The sequence below is a fragment of the Vigna unguiculata genome, chromosome 5 (assembly GCF_037176805.1).
Source record: "Vigna unguiculata cultivar grain cowpea cultivar isolate G323 ecotype 2 chromosome 5, ASM3717680v1, whole genome shotgun sequence".
NCBI classification, from domain to species: domain Eukaryota; kingdom Viridiplantae; phylum Streptophyta; class Magnoliopsida; order Fabales; family Fabaceae; genus Vigna; species Vigna unguiculata.
In genome coordinates, this window is record NC_140796.1 from 14933541 (window position 1) to 14953473 (window position 19933).

The 19933-nt window shown below is 31.3% G+C and overlaps 1 pseudogene; it reads right to left on the minus strand.

Annotated features, from left to right (window-relative positions):
• Positions 1-19208: 19208 nt before the first annotated feature.
• On the minus strand, positions 19209-19883 carry LOC146886121 (protein FAR1-RELATED SEQUENCE 5 pseudogene; annotated as a pseudogene).
• Between the last annotated feature and the right edge of the window lie 50 nt (positions 19884-19933).

The following is a 19933-nucleotide window of genomic DNA, read 5'->3' on the forward strand; positions in this document are numbered from 1 at the left end:
TCTTTGGGCGAATAATCTTTTTACAAATTACTTTGTTATTTAATATTTTTCAAATAAAAATATAAAATGTTGAAGTAATATAAATGTAGTATTTTGAATGTACAGTGTAAATGTTTATGCTTATATAATTAAAATTTGAAACTTACAATAACTATTTTATAAAAATTTTTTATTAATTCGAGATTTTACGTTAAATATTCGAGCTTAATTGGAACAAATTATTACAATAATTAAATCATATATAAATACTATTAAAAATATAATATCATAATTTTACGATGTTAAAGTGTAAATTCTTAAACATAAATTAATAAGTTAACTTTTAAAGAAAATATGAAAAGTATAAGAAATTATGTTATCATATTTAAATTAAAGTTTTAATAACATTTATCAATATTTACTATTGACAAGAAATTTACATGTACAATAAAATAAAATGATAAATATTTTAGTACTTTTAAGAATTTTTTTTGAAATAATTTATCATTAAATATTTTTAACTGAATTAACTTACACCCATGTTGGATTAGTTGAATAGTTATTTCTGAAGTTGGTTTATGATTTCTTTAAATCCATGATTATTTAAAATGAGCTTGAACTTTCCTCGTATGTATAAAAATATTTGGGTTAAGTATGTTTTTAGTTCTGAACTTTGACCTAAAATTGGAATTTGTTCTTAGTCGAAACTTTAATAAATTTTGGCCCCTAAACTTTAATCATGAATGAATATAATCCTTTTAACCCAATTTTGTTAACTCTTTTTTAGGTTTTGATCGCAGTTCTTAGTAAATATTGAATCGAGAATGTGTCAAACGGCGTAAACAACTCCAATATTAACATGAAACATATTCCACATGTTGAAAAAAAAATCAACGTAATTGGGTTCAAATGACTATATTCATTCATTTTTAAAGTTTAGAAACCAAAATTTATCAAAGTTTCAATTCCAATTTTTAGCCAAAGTTCAGGGACTAAAAACATTATTAACCCAAATATTCATATCTATTTTTCATAATGAACAATCTAATGTTTGAATAAAACAATATTTAAATTTAGGTTAAATTATTCTTTTGGTTCCTCTATTTGTCATGAAATTTCAGTTTGGTCCTCAAGTTTTTCGTTGTCTCAATTTGATCCTCATTTTCTTAAAAATGACTCAATTTGGTCATCACCGTTAACTTTGACCAGACGGTGTTAAAGTCAACTTTACACGTCAATTTCTGTTTTTTTTTAATTTTTTTAGTATTTTTTTAATATTTTTTAATTTTTTTTTAAATTTTTTTATTTTTGACAGGTGTCACTTCACAGTTGTGCCACGTGTCAAAATGACTCAATTTGGTCCCTATATTTGTTTTTAGTTTTAATTTAGTTCTAATTTTTGTAAAAAATGAAGCAATATTGTCCTTCCTTAGATTGAGACTCAATTTAATCTTTGTATACAACTTATGATGATATTCTTAATACAATTGACGTTTTTATTAAATATTTGAAGAAATATTTTTAAATAAGTTTTTTTAGTTTTATTATTAAACAAAGTTAAACCTCAAACTTAATTTTAAAAACTAACAATTTTGTCATCATATATAAAGGCATCAAGTGTATCATATTATACAAACTTAGTAAAGATTAAAAATCAAATAACTTGTCACACATAAGTTTATGAACTAAATTTCAAGTTCAAAACAAAACCAAAGTTTAATGTTTTGTGTAAAATTTAAAGTTAATTTAAAATATTTATAGAAATATTTAATAAAAGCGTTAATTTTAGAAAGAATATCACCATAAAATTTATAAAAAAGTAAATTTAGTGTCAATTTAAGGAAGGACAATATTGCTTCATTTTTACAAAAAATAGGACTAAATTGAGACTAAAAACAAATATAGGGACCAAATTGAGTTACTTTGACATGTGGCACAACTGTGAAGTGACACATGTCAAAATAAATAAATAAATTTTAGAAATTAAAAAAAATAAAAAATAAAAATTGAGGATCCCGACAAGGATTAACCTTGGTCCTTAGTATTTCCATTCAAGAAGAATTAGGGATCACGTAGTTTTTAGTGAAAACACTAAATGAATTTTTTTTTTTAATTATTATTGGATGAGCCCGACTAGGATTGACCTTGGTCCTACGTATTTCCATTCATGATGAAAAATCAGGGATCTCGTAGTTCTTAATAAAAAACTATTTGAGAGATTATTTATTTTTTGTTTGGGGATCCCGACAAGTATTAAACTTTGTCCTTCGTATTTTAATTTAGAAAGGAAAATGAGGGATGACGTAGTTCTCAATGAAAACACTACATAAAAAGTTATTTAATTATTACTTGGTGAACTCGACAAGGATTGACCTTGGTCCTACATATTTCCATTCATGATGGAAAATCAGGAATTACAAAATTCTTAATAAAAAAACTATTTGAGATTTTTTTTTTGTTTGGGGATCCCGACAAGGATTAACCCTTGTCCTACGTATTTCAATTCAGAAAAGAAAATCAAGGATCGCGTAGTTCTTAATGAAAACACTATATGAAAAAATATTGAATTATTACTTTGTGAACCCGACATGGATTGACCTTGGTCCTACGTATTTCCATTCATGCCAGAAAATATGGGATCACGTAGTTCTTAATTAAAAAAAATTATTTGAGAAATTATTTAATTTTGTTTTGGGATCCGACAAGGATCAACCTGGGTCCGTCGTCTTTCGTTTCAAAAAGGAAAATCAAGGATCACGTTATTCATAATAAAAACACTACATGAAAAATTATTTAATTATTACTTGGTGAATCCGACAAGGATTGACCTTGGTCCTACGTATTTCCATTCATGACTTAAAATTAGAGATCACGTAGTTCTTAATAAAAGAACTATTTAATTATTACTTGGTGAACCCGACAAGGATTGATCTTGGTCCTACGTATTTCTATTCATTATGAAAAATAAGCAATCTTGTAGTTCTTAATAAAAAGAATATTTGAGAGATTATTTATTTTTCTTTGGGGATCCCCTCAAGGATTAATCTTGGTCCTACCTATTTCCATTCAAAAAGAAAAATCAGGGATCACGTAGTTCTTAATGAAAACAATACAAGAAAAAATATTGAATTACTACTTGGTGAACCAGATAAGGATTGACCTTGGTCCTACGTATATGTATTCATGACGAAAAATCAGGGATCACGTAGTTCTTAATAAAAAAACTTTTTGAGAGCTAATTTATTTTTGTTTGGGGATCTGGACAAGGATTAACCTATTTCTTACATATTTTCATTCAGAAAGGAAAACACTACATGAAAAATTATTTAATTATTTTTTCTTAATGAAAACACTACATGAAAAATTATTTAATCATTCAGAAAGGATTAACCTAGTTCTTAATGAAAACACCACATGAAAAATTGTTTAATTATTACTTGGAGAACCCGATAAGGATTGACCTTGTTTCTACGTAATTTAATTCATGACAGAAAATCAGGGATCACGTAGTTCTTAATAAAAAAAATCATTTGAGAGATTATTTATTTTTGTTTGGGATCTCGATAAGGATTAACATTAGTCCTTCGTATTCCATTTAGAAAAGAAAATCAAGGATCACGTAGTTCTTAATGAAAATACTACATGAAAAATTATTTAATTATTACTTGGTGACCACAACAAGGATTGACCTTGGTCCTACGTATTTCCATTCATGACGAAAAATTAGTGATCACGTACTTCATAAAAAACTATTTGAGAGATTATTTATTTTTGTTTTGGGATCCTGACAAGGATTAATCTCGATCCTTCGTATTTTCATTCAGAAAGGTAAATCAAGGATCACATAGTTCTTAATGAAAATACTACATGAAAAATTATTTAACTATTATTGGGTGACCTCAACAAGGATTGACCATGGTCCTATGTATTTCTATTCATGACGAAAAATCAGGGATCACGTATTTCTTAATAAAAATACTATTTGAGAGATAATTTATTGTTGTTTGGGGATCCCGACAAGAATTACTCTTGGTCATATGTATTTCCATTCAAAAAGTAAAATCAGGGATCAGGTAGTTCTTAATGAAAAGACTATATGAAAAATTATTTAATTATACTTCGTGACCCCGACAATGATTGACCTTGGTCCTACGTATTTCCTTTCATGACGGAAAATCAGTGATTACGTAGTTCTTAATAAAAAAAACTATTTCACATATTATTTATTTTTGTTTGGGGATCCCGACAACGATTAACCTTGGTCTTACGTATTTTCATTCAAAAGGGTAAATCAAAGATCTTGTAGTTCTTAATGAAAATACTACATGAAAAATTATTTAATTAATACTTGGTGAACTCGACGAGGATTGACCTTGGTCCAACGTATTTTCATTCATGACGGAAAGTAGGGGATCACATAATTTTTAATAAAAAAACTATTTGAGAGATTATTTACTTTTGTTTGGGGATCCTGACAAGGATTAACGTTGGTCCTTCGTATTTCCATTTAGAAAGGAAATATAGGGATCACAAAGTTCTTAATGAAAACACTACATGAAAAATTATTTAACTATTTTTTCGCGAGCCCGACAAGGATTGACATTGGTCCTACGTATTTTCATTCATGACAACAAATCAGAGATCACGTAGTACTTAATAAAAAATCTATTTGAGAGATTTATTTATTTTTGTTTGGGAATCCCGATAAGGATTAACCTTGGTCCTTCATTTTTTTATTCAGAAAGGAAAATTAAGAATCACGTAATTCTTAATGAAAACACTACATGAAAAATTATTTAATTATTACTTGGTGAGCCCAACAAGGGTTGACCTTGATCTTACGTATTTCCATTCATGTGTGAAAATTAAGGATCACGTAGTGCTTAATAAAAATACTATTTAAGAGATTACTTATTTTTGTTTGGTGATCCCGACAAGGATTAATCTTGGCCCTTCGTATTTTCGTTCAGAAAGAAAAATCAGGGATCATGTAGTTCTTAGTGAAAACACTACAGAAAAAATTACTTAATTATTACTTGGTGAACCCGACAATGAATTACCTTGGTATTACGTATTTCCATTCTTGACGAAAAATCAGGGATCACGTAGTTCTTAATAAGAAAAAATATTTGAGAGATTGTTTATTTTTGTTCGGGGATTCCGAAAAAGATTAACCCTTGTCCTTCGTATTTCCATTCAAAAAGGAAAATCATGGATCATGCAGTTCTTAATGAAAACACTACATGAAAAATTATTTAATTATTACTTGGTGAACCCAACAAGGATTGACCTTGGTTTTACGAATTTCCATCCATGACGAAAATCAGGGATCACGTAGTTTTCATTAAAAAATATATTTGAGAGATTATTTATTTTTGTTTGGGGATCCTGACAAAGATTAATCTTGGTCCTACGTATTTTCATTCAAAAAGGAAAATCAGGGATCACGTAATTCTTAATGAAAACATTACATGACTAATTATTTAATTATTACTTGATGAGCCCAACAAGTATCGATCTTTGTCCTACGTATTTCCATTCATGATGGAAAATTAGGGGTTACATAGTTCTTAAGAAAAAAACTACTTGTGAGATAATTTATTTTTGTTTGGGGATGACGATAAGGATTAACCTTGCTCCTTCATATATCCATTCAGAAAGAAAAATCAAGAATCACGTAGTTCTTAATGTAAGCATTACATAAAAAATTATTTAATTATTACTTGGTGAACCCGACGAGGGTTGACCTTGGTGCTACGTATTTCTATTCACGATAAAAAATCAGGAATCATGTAGTTCTTAATAAAAAACTATTTGAGAGATTATTAGAATTTGTGTGGGGATCTCTATAAGGATTAACCTTGGTCCTACGTATTTCATTTCTGAATGAAAAATCAGGGATCACGTAGTTCTTAATGAAAATACTACATAAAAAATTATTTAATTATTATTTGGTGAGCCCGATAAGGATTGACCTTGATCCTACGTATTTCCATTTGTGACGGAAAATCAGTGATCATATAGTTCTTAATAAAGGAACTATTTGAGAGATTAGTTATTTTTGTTTGGGGATTCCGACAAGGATTAATCTTGGTCCTACGTATTTCGATTCAGAAAGGAAAATTAGGGATCACGTAATTCTTAATAAAAACAGTCAATGAAAAATTATTTAATTATTACTTAGTGAGACCAACAAGGATTGACCTTGGTCGTACATATTTTCATTCATGACAGAAAATCAGTGATCATATAGTTCTTAATAAAGGAACTATTTGAGAGATTATTTATTTTTGTTTGGGGATCCCTTAAAGGATTAACCTTGGTCATACATATTACTATTCAGAAAGGAAAATCAGAAATCACGAATTTCTTAATGAAACCAATACATGACAAATTATTTAATTATTACTTGGTGAGCCCGATAAGGATTGACCTTGATCCTACACATTTCCATTCATTACGAAAAATTAAGGATCACATAGCTCTTAATAAAAAAACTTTTTGGGAGATAATTTTTTTTGGATCCTGATAGGGATTAACCTTGACCCTTCATATTTTCATTCCAAAAGGAAAATCATGGATCACATAGTTCTTAATGAAAACACTTCATGAACAATTATTTAATTATTACTTGGTGAACTCGACAAGGATTGACCTTGGTCCTACATATTTTCATTTATGACGAAAAAGTAGGGATCACGTAGTTCTTAATAAAAAAAATAATTGAGAGATTGTTTATTTTTGTTTGGGGATCCTGATCAGTATTAACCTTTATACTACGTATTTCCATTTAGAAAGGAAAATCAGGGATCACATAGTTCTTAATGAAAACACTACATGAAAAATTATTTAATTATTACTTGGTGAGCTCGACAATGATTAACCTTGGTCCTACGTATTTCCATTCATGACAAAAAATCATAGATGACATAATTCTTAATAAAAAAAACTATTTCAGAGATAATTTAATTTTTTTGGAGATCCCGACAAGGATTAACCTTGGTCCTACGTATTTCCATCCAGAAAGGAAAATCAGGGATCACGTAGTTCTTAAGGAAAACATTACATAAAAAATTATTTAATTATTACTTGGTGAACCCGACAACTTGGTCATACATATTTTCATTCATGACAAAAAATAAGGGACCATGTAGTTCTTAATAAAACTAACTATTTGAGATATTATTATTTTTTGTTGGGATCCCGACAAGTATTAACCTCTGTTCTAGGTATTTCAATTCAGAAAGGGAAATCAGGGAGGGATCACGTAGTTCTTAATCAAAACCAGTGTTATTGATATCGGATAACGGAAAATATCGGCAACTCCAAAAATCGTTATAAAGTTATAACGAAAATCATAACGGATTATGGCGGAAGTATTACAGTAAAAAAATATAATACCATCACATATAATTTTAATGAAAAAGTAATGATATTATGTATAATTATAGTGGAATATTTTTTGCAAAACGATTGTGGGGATTGCACAGAATTCACTGCTAGTGGCTAAAGGGCTCACTGCTGGTGGCTAAAGGGCTGAAGGAAGTTAGGGTAAAAAAGTAAGAATGAAGAAAAATGTTTAAAATTTGAGTGGGTGTGGGTCAGGCCCAATTGGTTAAATAAGTTAGGTTTCCACGTGTTTCCTTTCTTCCTCACAAGCATGCTGTCGCCGCTACTGCAAGTCCTTTCTTCTCTTCGCTGCCCCAAGTCCTTTCTTCTCTTCTCTTTCGCTCATCCTTTCTTTTTCTCAGTTCGATATTTTCGCCTCCACCATTTCGCCACCACAACCCGCCATGCACAAAGCGGCCGCCATAGAAAATCTGATTCGCCTCCGCCTTGTTATGACGACAGGCTCGAAAACCGGTACCGATTTCCGCCATGGCGACGCCATGACCAATATTCAATAACATTGATCAAAACCTTACCTGAAAAATTATTATTGAATTATTCCTTGGTGAACTCGACAAAAATTAATCTTGGTCCTATGTATTTTCATTTATAACGGAAAATTAAGGATCACATATTTCTTAATAAAAAATGAACACTATTTAAGAGATATATAATATGACACAACGCATATTTGGTGGATAATAATAAATATTTTGTTAATAGTTTGCATGAAGTCTTTCTTGATTTAATTACATCTTCAATCTTACATTTTTGAAATAAATATTTTGTTTAAGGAAAATGGCACAATGACTACCCAATTTGACTACCCAATTTACTACCTTCGTGGAATATAATATTTAATTTTATTTAGTTGCATCAAATGGAGTGGCACGTGACGGAAAGAAATATGAAATTAAGTTACCATTTTACATGTTGTCGTCAATTAACAGCTTTCCCGTGAAATTGAAAAAAGAAGGAAAAAGTGAAATTGCAGAAAAAACTTTGCAGTCGCTGTTTCAGCTTCCATACCAAAAGTTTTCTTCTCCACCGCACCTCTGAACTCCAACATCCCTTCGAAGTCCACCGCGCAGGCACGAAGTCCACCGTCCAGTTTGAAAATACACCACCACGACGAAGTCCACCGTGCTTGCGAAGACCACCGTGCTTGCGAAGTTCCCCGTCCCTGCGATGTCCCCCATCCCTGCGAAGTCCACCGTGTTGGTGGTCTCCTTCGAAAATCCACCACCCCGAAACACCGAAAGGTACCTTCTTTGTGTTGTTGTGTGAATGGTAAGTGTTATGGTTTTCCAGTGAAAGGGGGTTTTTAACATCACAGTGTTCTCCATTTGCAAGGTATTCTTCCATTTGGTTCAAGGTATGATTTTTTTGTTTTCCCCAAAGCATTGACGTCGTGGTTGTATCGTTTTGGTGTGACATTGAAAAATATATGTCTAATAATGGTGGATTTTATCAAAAATGTATCTCTAATATCACTGTTTACTTACTTTTTTAAGATTTGCATGATAATAGTTGTTTTGAATCTAGGTTTTGATTGGTAGTGTGTTATTTAATTGTAATATTGACTGAATGATTTGTAGTAATTTTGATCAGTGCATTTGTGTTGACAAGTATTTTACTGTTGTACTTAGCATCCTTATCCTAATACCTTTATAATTCATGCAATTGACGAATCTGTAATAGAATAAATAGTAGGAGCTGTGACTAGCAAGTAATTTACTCATTTTCTGCTATTCTAAGCCTTAGACCATTGTCAGCTATAGGAAATCATACCAATTCATGAATCATCAGAGAATTGAAATCCATATGTAAGTCATCACTTGATATATGTAGTTTTGAATCAAAAAGAAAATATTGATTTTAATTCTCCCAAATAGAACTAGTTTAAAACTATTATTTATTCATTCATAATGAAGTACCTTGTACTTAATCTAATTTAGTCATTCATAATGCAATACCTTTTATAAAGAAAATAATCTAATTCTAACTTTGATATGAAATCTCAATTGTTAGTGTTGTATAAGTATACCGTTGTAATGTTTGTGGGTTTTCACTTTAGATTATAAGTTTTTGATCCCATGAATTTACTTGAATGAATTCAGTAGTATGGATATTATTGATAATTAAAAGTATTATGTAACATTTGTTCGTGCTTACTTATTTATTTTGGTCTTAGTTATTATAATTGATTAATAGTTGAATTAGTTATATGGCAGGGAAAAGGGAAGTGAAATCTTCTCCGCATTCATGGAATAAGGGTAAGAAGACCAAGATGGAGAAGGATGCCCAGGTCAATTTTCACTCCTTATGACCATTTAAATGAAATTATGTTTACTAATTGTTCAACTAAATTGTACTGTCGTGTATCATAGGTGAGGATCCTGTATCGTTGTGATACGAAATACATTGTTGAAGTAAACAATGTTGTCAAAGCAACCCACCGTAAGCGGATTGAAGGAACACTATTTAGATGGTGTTTATCTTTGGACAAGGTGTTGGAAATAAATTGCCCTTTGATTAGGGAAGTTTTGAATCGGTGGGTTGTAGATGGGGAATTCATTCGTGTTGGCCCGCACTTAGTTCGCTTATCAATATATGATGTTTATATATGCTTAGGTCTTAGTATGGTTGGTAAATCTGTTCCATTTGATAGTGAAGTTAGTGGGTTGGTAGGTTCACTTTTTGAGAACAAACCTATTTCAGTCCGAGATATAAGTAACAAGATTAAGAACTATGTTAGTAGTGATGATGATGATGATGTACAAAGTGTTTGTAGGTTGTACTTGTTACTTTGTTTCTCTGTCTTTTATTTTCCTAGGACATCTAGGATTGTGAACAATATGCCTTTCAAAATCTTAGACAATCTGAACAACCTTAGTGACTTTAATTGGGCTGATTCTGTTCATACCTTTTTGATTGGTGGTATGAATCGTGGACATAAGGTTCTACTAGAAAACCAAAATTCAAGTAGCCTTAACATAGCCGGTTATGTTGCAGTTATACAAGTAATTAATAATTTCAATAGTTGTGTTGTAATTATTTTTATGAATTTTGATATATTAATTGATTATTCATTTATATAGATTTGGGCTACCCGTCGACTTAGGTTAGAAGATGTACAAACTGAAAATCAATTCCCAAGAATTTTGCACTGGCCATTGGTTAAGATTAGGACAGTTAACATCGAGTCCCTTTTTGAAAAGACTAAGGTATGCAAAATTGAGATTTTTAACTTAGTGTTATGTAATTCTGTTTTTTTTTTGTTTAAATTTTTTTAAAATATATTAATTTTTGTGTAGGTTGTTTTGGATTGGTCTCTGAGTGATGGACGAGTATAGGCATTACCTTCCGCCTGATTTGTGTTCTATTCAAGAAATTTTAAGAGCATATCTGGTTAGTATCCAATGTCATGTGATAAAGTAATGAATTTAAAAAATTGAATTTTATTTTAATTAATGGTTGTTCCATTTAGTTATTTGCACCAATGGTTTACGATGGACACTGGTGGTGTTATGCTATCCAATTTCACAGCAAGAAATTTATTATATTGGATTCTCTTCCTCACAATTGTCGTCGCAAAAAACAAATAGATAATCATGTTGTAAGTATGTTATAGCATTTGGATAATTGTAAATCTGTTTGCTTACTTAATTTGCACAATTGAATTGTAACATATTTGTGTTTTCAGATGCAGAATGTGGAGAACCTTTTTTGGCTTCTGATGAATGATAAGAACCAAATGAAACCAACATTTGAACTAGTCATTGACGACCTTCCTCATCAACCAAATTTGTATGGACATCGATGTTCTATATTGGCAATGGCATTGTAAAAATTTGTGTATATTTGATTACATTTAATTTTTGGTGATTTCAGGCATGACTGTGGCATTCTGGTCTTAAAGTATCTTCAGATGTGGGATGGACTTAAAAGATTTGATGGAAAGAACATGCCTTCATACTCTTGTGTAAGTACGAAAACCTAGTGGTTGCCTTCAACTTTCATTTCCTAAAATTAAGGTATTTAAATAGGAATTTTCTAATTATTTTCCGAATTACAAGAGGAGCTGCAACATTTGAGACAACATTACATTTGTGAATGGTTGCTTGACCTAGAAAATTTGCATAGAGAGATTGTTCTTCAAAGATTTCAACCATACCTTAGGAATTAATACTATATGGGAGTCAATGGGGGTTTGTCCATATATGGGTGTGCAATGGTCTTTTGAATATTTTGTAGATTGATTACGCTTTTAAATATTGACATCAGAATTTTTAAATGCATTTGACAACAATTATTAATGTAACTTTGTGGCCATGTTAAATGGAAGTGCAACTTTCTATGTCAATATTGGGTTGTTTGATAAATAATATCTTGTCCCCAAAATTGAAAAGAATGTTCGTTTCATGTACAATGATTAAAATGACAAGATGTTTAGTTAATAAGGTAGTTTACACTCCTGTTTTGAATTGAATGATTTATTTCATGTATAATGATTAAACTGACATGACCTTTAACTTACTTAAGTGATGGAGTAAAAATTAATTATGTTCTTTTGTTTAAAAGAAAGTTCTCACCAAAGAGATAGTTAATTTAGTTAACCAAATAAATGAAACCAACCATACAATCAATTCGACGTACTCATTTTAAGTAAATTGAAGTTATATCATTTTAAATTAGTTATGCAATGTCATAAATCAACTCCTTCATAGGTGATGGACGTCCTTGGTGTAGGAGAGGAAGGAAATCCATGGAGAATGATGAGGAGGAGATGAAGTGCAGCGGAATTTGGAGAAATAGATGAAAATAGCTCTCGGAAATGGAGAATTTGGTGAAGATCAAGAGTAGAAGTGGAGCTATGGTATGGAAGGTGGCTAGAGGAGATGAAGGAGAAGGTTAGCCATGTGAATAATGTAAAAAGCCCATGATTGACTTGATCATCTTGTGAGAGGCCCATGTGAATCTTTCTCATCATGCTTCTAATGATTGGGCCTTGATGTGGACTTGGGCTTGTTGATGCATTTGAGGTTGGGCTTGTTGGGATCACATCAATAGGAAGTGTTGCTAATTCAATATGCTTTTAAAATTGGGTATTTAAAGCCTTAACTGAAATCATTAGAATAAAAATTTGTCTGTTGTGCAAGCGAGATGAATGAGGGAAGCTATCACCACATATCCACTCGAAAACTACCATTCCTTCCACATGCATTTTAAATGCAATAAAATACATCCATAAAAATGTTTGTAGGGTAAACTATTTTAATAACATTTATCAGCATTTGTGAAATGTGATGAGTCTTGACAAAATAAGTGGTGACCCATGACAATATTTTTGTACAAGGATACACTGCAGTGAAGTTCACCTACATTAAAATTTAAAGCAAAATAATTATGTCCATAACTAAACATGTCATTCACAAACACATAATCCAAAATCAAAAGGTGTTTGATTATGCCATGTTGATTAAATCAACCAATCCAAAAGTAGATGTTCTTTGCAAACTAGTTCCTGCATATAACACAAAACTTACAGTCATAATAGGTAGAAGTGATGAAGTGTAGTTATAATTAAAGATCTCAGATCTGAATTTGACCTAAATATGTGTTGACTTTCATGAAAAAGTTGTGTGCTTTGTACTGATGTTAACAAGGATACAAAGCATGTGCACTGCACATCACAAACCTGGCCATTGCATAATTTAAAATAATTAATGACTTTGTATAACTCAGCAGACATGCTTATTACAATAAAACTTACCATGTTGTTTGTATCTCTTCAAGCATTTCTCCATCAGTAGATTGTTTAGAAGTTCCAAGGTCACCGTTATGGACTGAGGTTCCATCCCTACATGCTTTGTTCCTTGCAGCTTTACATTTTTTTTTGCAAACCTTTTCAACGATTGATTGCTTCCTTAATCCTCATGGTCGACCCTTTCTTTTCACATGGGCTGGGCTTAGTATATTGTTGTGTTCAATTGCAGTATTAAGTGTAGAAGACATGTCTTTTTGAGCCCCTAATGAAGTTGCCCCCACATTGGACCATCTTATGGATGCATTTTTTGACAACGACTCCAGTTGGTCAACAAGGAATTCTGTTCCACTTTGACTTTCACATGCAACCTCAACAATGTCATAAAATTTCTTACACAAAAAGTCATACCTCTTAACATTTGGTTCGTCTTTCTTAGTGTTGTATGATGCTCGTATCAAAGTATGCCTTCTACGTATCTGTTTGCTACACCGACCCAGAATATACTTTTGTGAAACACATTTCACATCTTCTTGTGCAAGGACCATTAGGCTGTGTCGACAAAGAATACCTCTAAACTCAAACAGCCTACAAGAGCATTCAATGTCTTTTGTTGAAGGATCAAATAAAACTTCATGCATCTTGTCTGCACTTTGGTCTTTCCATATCAAAGTTTCTTTGACAAAATATTTTGTCCTAATCCCATCAAATGCAACATTTTTCACGTTACAATTCATTTTGCACCGAAATTCATTTTGCACTTCCCTAAATTTTTCATGAGTGTATCTAAACTATAAGAAAACAAACACCTCTGGATATTACCCAAATATCCAAACTTAATACATTGACACGTGTCCTTTTTACAGGTTTTTTCGCAACTTCACCTATGGATATTACCCAAATACCCTAACTTAATTCGTTGACACGTGTCCTTTTAACATCATTTTTCGTAAATTAACCTTTTACCATGTGATTACCCGTGATTTGCAACACAATGCTAAGTATTTTACTCATGTAACCCTCTTCTCCAGACTCAATATGACTTCATTGACCGGGGTTTAAAGTAATTTCATATTTCCCGCCTGTTGAGTGTTGGAAGGAGGGATATTGTCCATGAGTTGATTGATGTTGCATGCATTAATTATCTGAGCTGCGTTTGAAATCATTTTTTAAGGGTGATGTTTAGTGGTTTCGTTTTTTATATGGTTCTTGCTTCTTCTTTTCTCCAGTTTAGGTATGGCATTTCTTTTTTTCGTTTTGTGTCTGAGTTTTTGGTTCAATCCAGTACCCCACTTGCTCTAACATCATTTTCTTTTCTTCGTTTGTGTGTCCGAGTTTTTGGTTTGATCATAGAGCTCAGTTGCTCTGAGATGATTTTTCTTTTCTTCCTTTTGTGTTTAACACTTTTCTTTTGTATTTTCAAGGTCATTGTATCAGATGTACACCAAGGAAATGATGAATGGTTGGTTTTCCGCTCTTTCTTCTTCTTCTTCATATCTTCACATTTCTTTGATGGGTTTCCTTCCTCTCCAGATCTCCATCGCATGGAGGGCAAAAATGAGTTTAGAAATTTGTCTAGGTTTTTGTTTTGTTTTTCTTTTTGTATATTATAGTTTACATTTGTCTTGAGTAAAAAATGAAGGACTTTGAGATCTTGCAAAAGAGTTTTTCATTATCAAAATGCCTTCTACCACCATAATGACTCATGCTTATGACTTATATATTGAATTTGTTTTGTTTTTTGGTATTTGGTTTTTGCATTGTAGTTAGTGTTCATCTGATTTTTTTACCTATTGTACGAATACCTATTGACGTTCCATTCTTTGTGATGAAAAGTAGGGACAATACCATTTTGTAATTGAAGAGATTGAAGTTTCCTGTTAGGAAGAAGATCGTCACTTACAAAGCAATAAAAAGGTTTGATTTTTTTTCTTCTTGAATGTTAGTTCCTTGATCTTGATCTTGATCTTTTTATAATTTTATTACTAGAAATCCTGAAAAATTTAGCTACAAGAAATGATTTTGAACCCAGAAAAAAGGTTGTGAAGGAAAAGTTACCCATGAACATGTAAGCTTTTATATTCACTCCTTGTCCCATGCCCCATTTTAATTGGTCCTGAATTTATTATTGTTTCCCTTCCTCTGTTGGTTAAATGCTCTGTTGGTTAAATGTGTGATTTGAATCTGTTTCCAAATAAGAGGTAATATAGAAACAATTGTTTACACCCATAATGATTGAGCTTTAATTCCATTAGTGTCACTTTTCATTAGGATTTGTAGTTATAAGAATCTTAGAATTTATTTGGTTAACATAAAACAACCCAATGGACATCGTAGTGGATCCTCTGATAATGCCTGTCAAGATTTTATTTTTGCTGCTGCCAATGTGTTAGATGCCCAAAAAATGTCATAATTTTTTAGAGTAGCGTGTGATGAAGCTGAGGAATTTGTGGAGTTTGTGAAGCAAAGGATGAGATTTGAGTGCCTGTGAAACAAAGGATAGAAGTCAAAGAAAGCTTAACCTATTTCTGTAAAAATGGATTTGAAAATTTAACTTGGTCATGGCATGTACATGTCTTTCGGTAGTTTTTAGTAAAAATATAGGTTTCAGTAGTTTTCTCTACAAGGCTAAAGTTTTGTCCTATCATGGTAGATTCTAACATTTTAGATGAGTGTGCTTAGTATGTAGACATCATGTCCTTAATAAAGAGACATCATGTGGGCATGTCTTAATTTATTAGGTTGTTTTTGTCTCAAAGACAATTAAGTGTGGCACTGTTCTTCCATACTTCTCCCTCTTCAATTAGAACATACAACTCCCAAAGGAAAGTAAATGGGAAAAAAGTAGCAACCTCTGAACCATAGCCTTGAATATAACAGTACCAATAGGAGGATTATTTATGTGGATGAAAAATGAGGTTAATTGTAAATGCAAGAAAAAGAAAAAACTGATTTTTCAAGTAGTTGATGTAATGAAGATTGAACATTTAATGTTTCGTCGCTGCTTTCTTTGTTATATTGTTCAGAGGTTTCAAAATTTTAGATGCTTTAATCTTTGATAAAGATTTTTTTTCGCACCGCCTTTAATTATTTGTCTTGTACGTGTGATGAACTGTTAGGGTGGAATTCATGACTTCCTGGGCTCACCAATTGGAGTGAAATTTGACCCAAATGAATAAGAAATGCTAGAGCATTTAAAGGCAGAAGTAGTGTCTGATGCATGCAAGCTTCATTCCGTTATTAATGAGTTCATACTGACCTCAAGTTAAATATTACAAGGCATAAAAGCAGCTTATATGCATGAAGTCATAAACACCTCACAATAAGATCACATGCCCTTAGCACCAAGAAGATCAATCCACTGCAACGAATTTTCACTTCATTACATTCCACATATTGCAATCTAAGGATCATATCTTGCACAACCTTACTGTTTCGGGTGTAGGGACCAAGAGTCTACTAAGAGCCTCTTCGATCTTACTCCTTTTCTCGAAATCTCCTCTCCTCGCAGCTGCGATAACTTCTTCTCCAAGAAATCCACTTCCTCGCTCGATCGGTTGGGCAGACGATCGAAGTACCTGTCTAAAAGGCTCTGATGCTTAAGTCAGTTACTGGACCGATTAGTGTATCAATATAACTGTCGTAATAAATGCGAATTAAAGATCCTCACCAACCTACCTTTGGGCCCTATTTATAGTTTTCGGTGTGGGCCTGTGATTAGGGTTTCTTAATCACGGCCTAATGATCCTCTAATCAATATTACTGACTTGTTTAACGTTAATTAATCCGATTGACTAGTGTTGTTTGACCGTGCGACCGATGGCCGCTTGACAAGGCTGGTTATCTCCTGATTTTAACAAGTGAATAATTCGTTTATAACTGATCGACCGATGATCATATATAAAGCACTACGCAAATCTTAGGAGATTGACCGACTGATCGACCTGGTGGCTGATCAAATGATTGTCCTTTATAAGTTAAGGCGTTGTTCGTGTGAGACCGAATGACCGATGGTTCGTTGAGGAGTAAAGCGAAATTAATATGTAGGCCGATCGACCGATTGGTCTCTATAAGTTAATGTTGTTCGTTTGTGATACCGATAGACCGATGGCCCTTAACGTGGTTCGTTTGCGAGACCGATCGACCGATGGTTCCTTACGATATAATACGTGGTTCATTTGTGAAACTGATTGACCGGTGGTCCTATACAGTTCATCCGTAATGTCGTTCGACCGGTGGATATGTTTTATACACGAGCCTTCCCAACCTTGTTCAATGGACCTGAGGACTGGGTATGGCTGATAGACCGATAGGACATACAGTACACTTACCATTGACATAAGTGATGCCTCTAATATATTTAAATATAATATAACTATATTATTCAATTAGTCGATAATCAATAACAACACCAATTTCATAACTCATCAACGTATTTTGAAAAAAGTTCCTCAAATGCAATGGTTTACTTGCGGTCATGAAATCCAACAACACAACTTACTATTATCCCTTCCAGCTTATAGTTTGATATTTCTTAATTACAAATCCAATACATCAAATTACTTTTTAATAGATAAGTAAAATAATATAGAAACTAATAAAATAAAACATTATTTATTTTTATTATTATATAACTGGAAGTAAAATATAACATACACTAATATAACATAAACTAATATCATACGTGGTTAATAAATATATTTTTCTGTCTGCACTGTTTTTACGAAAATTAATATATCCTTAAGTTTTGTAGTGATTTTTTATTTGCGCAGTAGTAACATTATTATTATTAGTAGTAGTAGTAATGTTAGTACTATTATCTTTGATTTTATATATCAATATATTTTAATATCTTTGTATGTGTTTGTCGATATCTATATGTGTTTTTATTTATAAATTTTAACATTAATTTCATGTTATTTTTATTTTCTATGGGGCCATATTTCGATTATGTGCATATTTTCTACATGATCATATTATTATTTGAATTAATATAAGCAACAATAGTAGTAACATTATTATTATTATTGAGACTATTATTATTATTAGTAGTAGTAGTAATGTTAGTACTATTATCTTTGATTTTATATATCAATATATTTTAATATCTTTGTATGTGTTTGTCGATATCTACATGTATTTTTATTTATAAATTTTAACATTAATTTCATGTTATTTTTATTTTCTATGGGACCATATTTCGATTATGTGCATATTTTTTACATGATGATCATATTATTATTTAAATTAATATGAGCAATAGTAGTAGTAACACTATTATTATTGAGATTATTCTTATTATTATTAGTAGTAATGTTAGTACTATTATATTTGATTTTATATATCAATATATTTAATATTTATGTGTTTGTAGATATCTACATGTGTTTCTATTTATAAATTTTAACCTTAATTTCATGTTATTTTTATTTTCTACACGACCATATCCGTGCATACACATTTTATTTTAATATAACATACAAGCATCTATACATTTACATGTGTTTCTATTTAAAAATTTTAACATCAATTTCATGTTGTATTTATTTTGTACGAGACCATATTATACACTATGCCTGCATTTTACCTTAAGAACAACATGTGTATATGAATTTCATTTTAATATAATATACATGTATTTATTTTTACATGTGTTTTTATTTAAAAATTTTAACATCAATTTCATATTGTATTTATTTTGTACGGGACATTATTACACAATATACCTACATTTTATTTTAACCACGACCCTGCATATACATTTTATTTTAATATAGTATATAACTCAAAAATATTATTTAAATTTTAATCATGTAACTTTATTAAGCATTACTAATTAATTATCAATTTTATGATTTAAAATAAATAAAATCGTATTTAATTATTATTTTTAAATTTTATTATTATTAATATAATCTATTATTATTATTAATATACCAATTATATTAATTATATAATAGTAAAATATAATTATATATATAAATAATTCATTCAAATATAATATTATTATATTAATTTTTTTATCTAAATAAAAAAAAAACAAAAAAAAATGACCAGTGCGTAGGCACGAGTCTTATACTAGTTCCTCCTGAAATTGTCTCTCGATAAATGATTGAGATCCACAAGGAAGGGTAGTATTAAGAGATCTGAAGTCCGCCTCGTACTCCTTCTCTGCCTTGGAACGAAGGGCATTGTCATATTGAACCACAAATTGTTGGAGTGTGGTTGTAGAGTTTATGAACCCATCAAAGAAGGCGTTCATCCCCTCACTTCTTTGTGTTGTCGACATGCCAGCCCAAAAATCACATTTCAAATAACATGACACCCATCGATGCCTTTCTTCAAATAGGGTGTACAACCATTCATTTAGTTGTAGCTCATACATTTCAATGAAATTATTCCATCCACTCTCAAAATCCTCTGCAGTAGATGATTCATACACCAATTGCTTCATGGTATGCTTGATTTCCTTGTAGTTTCTATAACCAATCAATTTTTCAGGAAGTTTCTTCATTATGTGCCAAAAACACCAACGATGTCGTGTGTTGGGGAAGACCATTTGGATTGCATTTTGCATAGCCTTGCACTGATCAGTGACAATGCCTTCAGGGGATTTATTTCCCATGCATCGCAACCAACATCGAAATAGCCACACAAATGTACTACTGTCTTCTGCAGATAAAAGTCCACGTCCTAGTAAGATTGAATGACCATGGTGATTAACCCCAACAAATGGTGCAAATGGCATGTCGTACTTATTGGTTAAGTACGTTGTATCAAACGATACAACATCCCCAA